Genomic DNA, 9,508 nt, shown 5'->3' with positions numbered 1-9,508 from the left:
TTTGTGATTTGCTTCTCATTGCCTGGCATGGAACAGGTACTCAATAAATGATGAATGAATGAATGAATGAATGAAAATGGACACATCAATTCTAGTTGACTTTCTGGCCTTTGGCCAGGTACTTAACTGCTCTGAGCCCCAGTTTCTGCATCCATAGCATGGGGGATAGTAAGAGTTCCTACTTCACAGGGTTGTCATCAGAATTCAATGAGACAAAATATGCAAAGTACTTAGCGTGTTGTGTAGAATGTAACAGGCAGTCAACCAATGTTAGCTTAGTACTACTTTTTCTGTGTAAGATTATGTTGTCCTTTCCACAGCCCTGTAAGGAGAAATATACCATCCCCACTGAACAGATGAGAAAACTGAGGCTCAGAGGTGTCAGGTGACTGCCTGAGGTCACAGGTGGGACTGGGGCTCCTTGGTCTGTCCTCTTTCTACTGCGAAACAGTCTGGTGAAGCCACAGAAGGACCCATTCCTGCTAATGAGGCACTAAATGTAATACACGAGGAACTCTCAGGAATATGTGGAAATTCTCCTGGGTTGTCCAGCTCCTGAGAGTGCCCTGGCTTTGTGGGGTGAAGTCCTTTGATTGCCTCAGGTTCCTGATCTGTTCATGACCATGTTAGCCCAAAAGGTGGCAGAGCTCCATGTAAGTGCTACTGTTCTTTTTGTCTCCCTGACTCTCCCCTGCTACCCACCTGCATCGCCTTAGGCATTTATTCTTTGCTTAAACATGCCTATTTGCAGAGACACACTGAGCTAAGCAGCAAAAGTGGAGGTTTCCAGTGAGAAGTCCACTGTGAGGGAATAGGGTGTCAGGAGAGGTCCTACCAGCTCATCTTGACCGAGATGCTCGTGTGCTGTGCTTTTGAAAACGCAAGCAGTCAAAGAACATTTAAAATGCACTCAGTGGTTACTCTCCCTTTGTGGAACCGAGCAGACAGGAGTGCAGGTGTGAAACATGACGTCCATATGGAAATAGAAGGACAAAACACGGTCTTTGTTAACTTGATTATCTACCCTGTGGTTAGAAATGAGGGCCTGGCTAAATGCAACACAGAGAATCTAGAAACTTTGTTTTGCAAAAAAAGGCACCTACCCCATTTACAGTTTACTGCACTATTATTAATAAGGAGCTTATGAGTCTATTAGATACGGTCTTTGCCTTCTTTCTCGATTCTAAGGTTGGGTTTCTGGGGACAGTGAAAAGCCCCAAAGGTGGGAAAAGCAAGAGGAGGGCAAACAGAAAGTCTGCAAACTCCATCATCCGAATAACAGGGCTGATGCTTTAGAGTGTGCTGCTTGAAAATCTGGTGTGCATATTTAAATTATAGCTTTCCACACACAGAAAGGGCAGCCGTTCCCTTTAGCCCAGCCCCTCCCTTTAGCCCAGCCCCCTTTCCCTCTTATTATTAAAATAGAGGACAAAAGGGGTGCTTTTTTTCCTGGGTTTCTATTTTGGTATGAATTTACAAAATGTGGTTTAACTATTGATTTTATAGGAAGAATGTCACATTTTAAGATTCAGTGTTAGGCGTGGAGCTCTCTAAAAGATTGTTAAGTAAGTATTAAGGCCAGGAAAAAGGTGCTGTGCAGCAATGCCCAGCAATAGAGGGCATTCAGGCAGGAGGGGCTGCCATTCATCAGCTACCCAGTCTGAGTTCTCCTCTGCACAGACTTCGGAGATATAGCAAAGGCAAAGCAGTGTTCTCCTCAGCACAGACCTGGGCGGGCAGGCAGGCCGGGGGCACCGCAAGGGTGCAGCTGCGTTCTGCTCAGCACAGATCCCGGGGGACACCGCGAAGGCAGAGCAGTGTTCTCCTCAGCACAGACCTTGCGGGCACTGCCTCGCTTTGGGACAACTCGGGGCCACATCGACAGTGAATAAAATCCTTCCTGTTTGCAGACCTGAATAATCAGGGTCAGAGACCAGTTAGAAGGGTTCAGTGTGGAAAACGGGAAACCAAAAGCCCCTCTGAATCCTGCCCACTGAGGTTCTCCCCAGCCAAGGCGAGGCGGCCACAGTGCAAGATCCACACCGCAGCCTCGGAAGACAAATGCAGCATTCCTAATGCAGACATGACACCCAAAATATGACACCCCCATTGCTCATGTAACAAGCACCTGTAATGCTAATGCACTGCCTCAATACAAAAATATTAATATAAGATCCGCAATCCCCTCGTTGCCATGCAGTCCTAAGACAGCGATCATAACAATCAACATTGACATAGTCAATACAAACGTAGTAACGAACCTAGGGTTAAGGTTGGTGTTAGGGTTAGGGGTTAGGGGTTAAGTTTAGGGTTAGGAGTTGGAGATAGGAGTTAGGGTCAGAGTTAAGGGTTAGGAGTCAAGGTTTAGAGTTAGGGGTTAAGAGAGGTTAGTGGTTTGGGATTAGGGGTTAGGGTGAGGGTGAAGGTTGGGGTTAGGGGTTAGGGTTAAGGGTCCGGGGTCAGGGGATAGGGGTCAGGGTCAGGGGTTAAGGGTCAGGGTCAGGGGTTAAGGGTCAGGGGTCCTACTCTGTGGGTTGTCTACTCTGCTGACTGTTTCCTTTGCAATACAGAAGCTCTTTAGTTTAATTAAGTCCCAGCTATTTATCTTTGTTTTTATTGCATTTGCATTTGGGTTCTTGGTCATGAAATCCTTGCCTATACCAATGTCTAGAAGGGTTTATCCAGTGTTATCTTGTAGAATTTTTATGGTTCTGGAATTAGGTTTAAGTTCTTAATCCATCTTGAGTAGATTTTTGTATAAGGTGAGAGATGAGAATCCAATTTTATTCCCCTACATGTGGCTCGCCAATTATCCCAAAATCATGTGTTGAAAAGGGTGTCCTTTCCCCACTTTATGTTTTTGTTTACTTTGTCGAAGATCAGTTGGCTGTAAGTATTTGGGTTAATTTCTGGGTTCTCTCTTCTGTTCCATTGGTCTATGTGCCTATTTTTAAACCAGTACCATGCTGTTTTGGTAACTATGGCCTTATTGTACAGTTTGAAATCAAGTAATGTGATGCCTCCAGGTTTGTTCTTTTTGCTTAGCCTTGGTCTGACTACATGGCTTTCTTTTGGTTCCATATTAATTTTAGAATTGTTTTTGTAATTCTGTGAAGAATGACGGTGGTATTCAGATGGGGATTGCATTGAATTTGTAGATTGCCTTTAACAGAATGGTAATTTTCACAATATTGGTTCTACCCATCCATGAGCATGGGGATGCGTTTCCATTTGTTTGTGTCATCTATGATTTCTTTTCTTTCTTGGTTTTTTTTTTTTTTTTTTTTCAGAGGGAGTTTCGCTCTTGTCGCTGAGGTGGGAGTGCAATGGTGTGATCTTGGCTCACTACAACTTCTGCCTACTGGGTTCAAGTGATTCTCCTGCCTCAGCTTCCCGAGTAGCTGGGATTATAGGCATGCACCACCATGCTTGGCTCCCTCTATGATTTCTTTCAGCATTGTTTTGTAATTTTCATTGTAGAGTTCTTTTGATTCCTTTCCTAGGTATATTCCTAAGTTTTGTTGTTTTATTTTTGTTTGTTTTTTTGCAGCTATTGTAAAAGGGGTTGAGTTCTTGATGTGATTCTCTGCTTGGTAGCTGTTGATGTATAGAAGAGCTACTGATTTGTGTCCATTAATCTTGTATCTGGAAACTTTGCTGAATTCTTTTATCAGTTCTAGGAGCTTTCTAGAGGAGTCCGTAGGGTTCTCAAGGAGAAAGGTCATATCATCAGCAACCAGTGACAGTTTGACTTCCTCTTTACCGATTTGGATTTCCTCTATTTCCTTCTTCTGTCTGATTGCTCTGGCTAGGACTTCCAGTACTATGTTGAAGAGGAGTGGTGAGAGTAGTCTCCTCATCTTGCTTCAGTTCTCAAAGGGAATGCTTTCACCTTTTCCGCATTCAGTATTATGGTGGCTGTGGGTTTGTCCTAGATGGCTTTTATTACATTAAGCTATGTCCCTTGTATGCCTATTTTGCTGAGAGCTTTAATCATAAAGCAATGCTAGATTTTGTCAAATGCTTTTTCTGCATCTGTTGATATAATTGTGTGAGTTTTTTTAATTCTGTTTATTTGGTGTATCACATTTACTGACTTGCATATGTTAAACCATTCCTGTATCATTGGTATGAAACACACTTGATCATGGTGGATTATCTTTTTGATATGTTGTTGGATTCAGTTAGATAGTATTTTGTTAGGGATTTTGGCTTCTGTGTTCATCAAGGATATTGGTCTGTAGTTTTCTTTTTTGGTTATGTTCTTTCATGGTTTTGGTATTAGGGTGACGCTGGCTTCATAGAATGAATCAGGGAGGGTTTCTTCTTTCTCTGTCTTGTGGAATAGTGTGAAAGGATTGGTATCCTTTCTTCTTTGAATGAAAGAAGACATTCTTTGAATGTCTGGTAGAATTCTGCTGTGAATCTGTCTGGTTCTCGGCTTTTTTTTTTTGGAAATTTTAAAATTACCATTTCAATCTTGCTGCTTGATTTATTGGTCTGCTTGGGGTATCTAATTCTTCCTGATTGAAGTTAGGAGGGTTGTATTTTTCCAGCAGTTTATCCAACTCTTCTAGGTTTTCTAGTTTATGTGCCAAAAGGTGTTCATAGTACCCTTGAATAACCTTTAATATTTCAGTGGTGTCAGTTGTAATATCCCCTGTTTCATTTCTTAGTGAGGTTATTTGGATTTTCTCTCTTCTTGGTTAATCTTGCTAATAGTCTATCAATTTTATTTATCTTTTCAAATAACCAACTTTTTGTTTTATTTATGCTTTGTATTTGTTGTTGTTGTTCTTGTGTCAATTTCATTTAGTTCTGCTCTGATCTTGGTTATTTCATTTGTTTGATGGGATTGGGTTTGGCTTGTTCCTGCTTCTCTGGTTCCCTGAGATGTGAACTTAGATTGTCTGTTTGTGCTCTTTCAGACTTTTTGACGTCAGTGTTTAGGGCTACAAACTTTCCTCTTAGCACTGCCTTTGCTGTATCCCAGAGGTCTTGATAGGTTGTGTCATCCAGCTCGAAGAAATTTTTTACATTTCTATCGTGATTTCGTTTTTCACCCAATGCTCATTCAGGAGCAGGTTATTTAAATTCCATGTATTTGCATGGTTTTGAAGATTCCTTTTGGAGTTGATTTTCAGTTTTGTTCCACTGTGATCTGAGAGAGTGCGTGATACAATTTCAATTTTCTTCAATTTACTGAGACTCGTTTTACGGCCTATCATATGGTCTATCTTAGAGAAAATTCCATGTGCTGTGGAATAGAATGTGTATTCTGTGGTTGTTGGATGAAATGTTCTGTATATATATGTTAAGTCCATTTGTTCCAAAGTATAGTTTAAATCCAGTGTTTCTATGTTGACTTTCTGTCTTGATGACCTGTCTAGTGCTGTCAGTGGAGTATTGAAGTCCCCCACTATCATTGTGTTGCTGTCTATCTCATTTCTTATGTCTACTAGTAATTGTTTTATAAATTTGGGAGCTCCAGTGTTAGGTTCATGTATGTTTAGGATTGTCATATTTTTCTGTTGGATGAGACCTTTACCATTATATACTGCCTGTCTTTGTCTCTTTTAGCTACTGTTGCTTTAAAGTTTGTTTTGTCTCATATGAGAATAGCTACTGCTGCTCGCTTTTGGTGTCCATTTGCATGAAATGCCTTTTTCTATTCCATAATCATTCTGATGCAAAAACAATTGTAACTCTCTTTCTAGTGCCTACATTTCCTGTGAGCCCCAGTTGTGCATAGCAGAAAATACGGAGGCATCTAGGAAAACCCAGGGGCAGGAAGGGCTGGGAGGGAATAAGGCCTTTCAAGGTGTTTGAAGAAGAGACAAAGATGAAGAAGCAGGCATAGTTTCTGAAGAGGTTTTTTGGTTTTTGTTGTTTGCATTTACCTAATTAGTTCTCAACTGCAGAGGCACATTAGAATCTTCTGGGGAATTTTTAAAATACCACTGCATGAGCCACCTGTCATATACACTGACGTAATTGGCCTGAGTTGGGGCCTAGGTGTCTCTCTCTCTCTCTCTCTCTCTCTGTCTCTCTCTCTCTTTCTCTCTCTCTGTCTCTCTCTCTCTCTCTCTCTATATATATATGTATATCTCCTGTTCTGTATATATCTATATATCTATAGATCTATAGATATATACGGAACAGGGGATACCAGTGTGTACCTACCATTGAAATCAATTGTTTTCAAGTCTTTTTAGGTCTTATTCTCAGACGGTCTTGGGTAAATGGTGGCTGATTGCCTTCAGCATCTAGAACAAAACACTCTATGGCCCAGAGGAATTCCAGCTGGAATCTATGATCTTATTCTCTTGAGGTAGGGCAGCCAAAGGGAGGATTATCTTCATGTTGAGTCTGATGGCAGGGTAATTTGCTTCATGTGGAGGCAAAGGCATATTGTTAGTTTTCCAGCTTCATTGGGAGTTCTAAGTAGCCACATCTCAGGCTAATAGGAAGTCCAGATTGGTTCAAACCTTTTCTTAATTATCCTGTGTAGGAATGGACCATGCAGTATCCTTCAAGGAAGAATCAAGAATGTTTCCACAGAGAATATACATATTTCATCTCTTTCTCTGCTGAATGGATCCCCACTGAAAGCCATGAATTACTCTCATTAGACCCTGTAGAATCCCAGTTTATGGCAGTGACGTTAAAAACATCTAGTTTATGACTTGGATTAGGCAGCCTGTAAAATGGCTTCCAGTGATCCCTGCTTTCTGGTATGTATGCCTTTGTATAATACCCTCCTCATGAGTGTAGGCAGAGGTAACATCACTTTTGAAACTAGGTTATATATATTAAAACAAACAAACAAACCTGTGGCTTCCATTTTGGGTACTTTATCTCACACTCTGATTTCTTGCTCCGTGGGAAACAGACTGTAATATTGTAAGCAGTGCTATGGAGAGGTCCATGTGGTAAGGAAGTGATAGGTCCTGATAACAGCCAGTGAGGATCTAAGGTGGATCCCTTTCTGAGTTGAATATTGAGATAGATGACTACAGCCCTGGGCTACACCTTGATTGCACCTCATGAGGAATTCTGACCAAAAACACTGTGCTGAACCATGTCCAGGCTCCTGAGCCACATAAACTATGAGAAAACAAATATTTGTTTCAAGCCATTAAGTTTTAATTTGTTACACAGCAATAGATAACTACCACATGGAAGGATTCAATAAGAGAAGGGTTTTTCATAAGTGAAATGTTATTTTCATCTCACATTTCAATTATTAGAATATAAATGAAAGAAAATAAATTTGGATAGGCTCTCATAAATTCAATGATAAGAATTTGGAAAATGCAACCACATGAAAACCAGGAAGTAAAAGGAAAACATAAGCGACATCTTCCCAGACGAGAGTAAATATCTGGTTCCCTGAGAAGTGTAGTTTGAGAATGGAGAAATCAGATGTTACTGGAAAGAGGCTAGGACTGTACTATTTCTTGCTTCCTGTCAAGTCTTTTCAACTCAAGAGAAAGTAAATTTTCTTGACAAACCATTCAAAATTAAAGGATAGGTGGGAGTATATGTGTCCCTGAAGGAACAAGTGACCTTCATTGAAAGCAGCAGCTTGGTTGAATAAATACTGTACAGAAGTGGAATAAAGAGTAGCTGACAACAATGCTGAAATAGTTACACATGAAGTTTTAATGAGCTATTTCATATTAAGATACATATTGAGAATTCAAACCAGAGAGACCAGTTAATAGATATTTTCCCAACTCGGTTTTAAGGTGATCATAGAAATGATACCCACAAGTTAGTCACAGTGGCCTGCATCCATTTCGATATATCAGTGATGTATTCTGATTGGCCAGTAATCACCTATACTGACTGTTAAATATTTTAGTTATCACTCCTATGCATGGTGAATTTGAGTTCTGGTTTTCTTTAGCCTTGTGTTATTTATGTGTAAAGTTGGATTATGGGAGGCAAAGACTCTCTCATGTATCATTCATGCTCAAGTAAATGGGAGTGGGGTAGGGATGTAAATGAAACTGCGTGATAAGCCCTGCAAGTCATTCTGAGGTATCAATTTTGCTTACTGGTGTTTAATTGCAGACATTGTCATATTAACGCAACCACTAATACATTATGGAGTAAGATGCAAAAATCACATGAGTCTTAAGAGAAAAGAAATGTGCTGTCTGTCATTGGTCCCCTTTGCATTATTCTCTAACTTCATATTTTATACCTCTACTATTAGAGAAATTTCAGTAGAAAATAGTGAGGGGCACCGTTTTACAGTTTTTGTTGTTATAGGAATGCTTTTACTACAGCTAGGTCCCCTCATACATCTTTATGTTCTTTGGCAGTCTAGAGAACCAGAAGAGCAAACTCTATGAGATAGAAACCCTAAGAATTTACCTCCAGCATCCCTTCTCTTCTGTCATTAAATTGAATTTGTAGCCAACTCAAAGGCTGACAATTTATACTATGGTTTTTATGTTTTTATATTATAATTTATATTATGGCTTATGTCAAAATGTTTTGTTCACTGCTTTGAAAGTATCTTCTGTTTACTTTTGTTATCATTTCATATTTTAATTTTTTCCTTTCTAATTGTTAGAAACTCATGTATTTAATTTTATCTTTCAAAGAACATTTTTAAAAGCCTTACTCTGCTTATATGTATATTTTGCACAAAGCTTTCCATTAATAAACAAAAGGTGAATAGGAATCAGAATTGAAAACTACATAATTTCTTTTCTCCTTTTGAGTCAAATCATCACAGTATAGATTAGTCATTCTGTATGAAGTGCATTGCCAAGACATAGTCACATTTGTGTACAAATGTAAAGGCTATATCTCAATAGAAATCAAAAACAAAAAAATGCAGAAGACCATTAGCTAATAATACTAATGATCTAGTGTAGAAAGCATGTGCCAACTGATCTAGACTCTTATGACAGTTGTATATCTACCCAGCTGCATGACCTTAGGTGTATCAAAGTCTCGATCTCCTAGACTACAAATGAGTAAGAGGGATGGAGGCCCCTTACAGTTTTAAGATTCTAGAATTCTAAGTGTGTGTAACTGGAGAAAATTTTATTTTCTAAAATTTGCATAATAAACTTAAAAATAGGAGAAAAACAAATAATTAAAGTACATATTTCTAGAAGTCTTTTTTAGGTGACTTACACTACCAGGAATGGATTTACTACTAAATGTTGGTTTTGCCTAATTCAGCATTGCTATGTAATTTGATGGAAGTATAACTCCATAGACAAAGAGCATTTGGTCCTAACATAGCTTGTATTTTACATGTATATATACTATTTCTATTTAAATTTCTGTGTTGTCATGTTTTACCCTTTTAAAATGAAGATTAGTTTTATTATGTATTTTCTTTTGTCTATAAACATTCAATGAATTCACATTGAAAACTGATTATGAACAGATAGTCTGCTAGGCACTAAGGAAACACATATGAAAGACTAAGTCCTCCTCTGCCCTCAATATGCTCACAAGACTACAGTTACTGAAGCCT

At 39.2% G+C, this 9,508-nt stretch overlaps 1 long non-coding RNA gene across 1 annotated transcript; it reads left to right on the top strand.

The window, feature by feature from the left end:
* The first annotated feature begins 519 nt into the window (after positions 1-519).
* On the top strand, positions 520-8,833 carry LOC134808110 (uncharacterized). The gene is made up of 3 exons (XR_010150352.1): positions 520-653; positions 6,207-6,331; positions 6,512-8,833. It is a non-coding gene; the product is annotated as an uncharacterized LOC134808110 (long non-coding RNA).
* The last annotated feature ends 675 nt before the right edge of the window (positions 8,834-9,508 follow it).

This window comes from Pan troglodytes, chromosome 14 (assembly GCF_028858775.2).
Source record: "Pan troglodytes isolate AG18354 chromosome 14, NHGRI_mPanTro3-v2.0_pri, whole genome shotgun sequence".
Lineage (NCBI taxonomy): Eukaryota > Metazoa > Chordata > Mammalia > Primates > Hominidae > Pan > Pan troglodytes.
This window is presented reverse-complemented; position numbering and strand designations above follow the sequence as displayed.